The sequence below is a fragment of the Daktulosphaira vitifoliae genome, unplaced genomic scaffold (genome assembly GCF_025091365.1).
Source record: "Daktulosphaira vitifoliae isolate Bord-2020 unplaced genomic scaffold, ASM2509136v1 Scaffold_685, whole genome shotgun sequence".
In the NCBI taxonomy this organism is placed as follows: Eukaryota; Metazoa; Arthropoda; class Insecta; order Hemiptera; family Phylloxeridae; genus Daktulosphaira; species Daktulosphaira vitifoliae.
The window spans coordinates 4,625-5,750 of record NW_026100248.1 but is presented as its reverse complement, the minus strand read 5'-3'; positions in this window follow the sequence as shown (position 1 = coordinate 5,750).

Below are 1,126 nucleotides of genomic sequence, written 5' to 3'. Positions count from 1 at the left end.
CCGTGTCTCTCTCGATATCAGCCGTCCAGCTATTAATATGACAATCGGTTGTCATCGGTTGTCTCCCCGCCCTTGACACTGTGATAATTCCGCCGCCGAATATGGATTACTGATATTGCGTTCTGTTTGGTTTCCGACGTTAGCCACGACTAGTTGGTCTGATACTTTTCTCTTTTCTTTTGGTGTACCCCTTTCATTCTACGCTTAAGTTTTGTGCGCCTTTCGTTTTTGTTATTTGCTTATTGTTTTTCCTTCACGGAAATCTTTACGTCGTCTTTCTACGACTCAAATTTATTTGTTATATATATAACGGTAAGAATAGCCGAAAACGGCAACTCAAAATACGTGTGCCTAATATATGACATTTATCTACGATAATTAATCAAACTGGTACGTTTCACCTCACCACAATTCGTTGTTGTTTGTCGAAAAATTATAACTTTCGTTTGTTTGTTTTTTTTCTTAACAACCTGTGCGCCCAATTGGATTACGCGTTAAACTTAACAACGATTACGCTTTAGTCTAAGGGATGACCTAGAGAAGGGGACCAAGAGATAATGTTGTCAGCAGAATGATCATTAAAACTGACAGTGGTATGATTAAATGTAATAACTAAAATTTTATAAAGAAAACTTTTATTTTCATTCAGCCATTAAATGCTACAGCTTTTTGAAGTTTGTTAAAATATAACATTTTTTGCTTTTTCTATAGTATCAGTGGTCAATGTTATTTAAAAAAAAGAACAAAAGTAACTGTATTTTTTCATACTAGCAAATTTATTACAGTATTGACTTTTTTTCATGAAATTTATTAATGTTTAAGCAAATAAATATCACTGAAATGACTATAATCCAATAATTCTAATTTAGATTTATTAATATGCTAGCAAAAATTTTATCTTTATATTTAATAATATAAAAAAAGTAAGTCATTTGAATATTTTTAAACTAATGTATTGCATAGTAAAAATTTATAAAAATTTTAAATAAAAAACAATAACAATTGAAACAATATTATCAATAAACTTAACAAACTTCAAAATTCTGAATTAAAATGAAAGTTCATAGCATTAAAATTTTGCTTTAAAACTATCTATAAAATAGTTATTTTGAAATCTCCAAAAAAA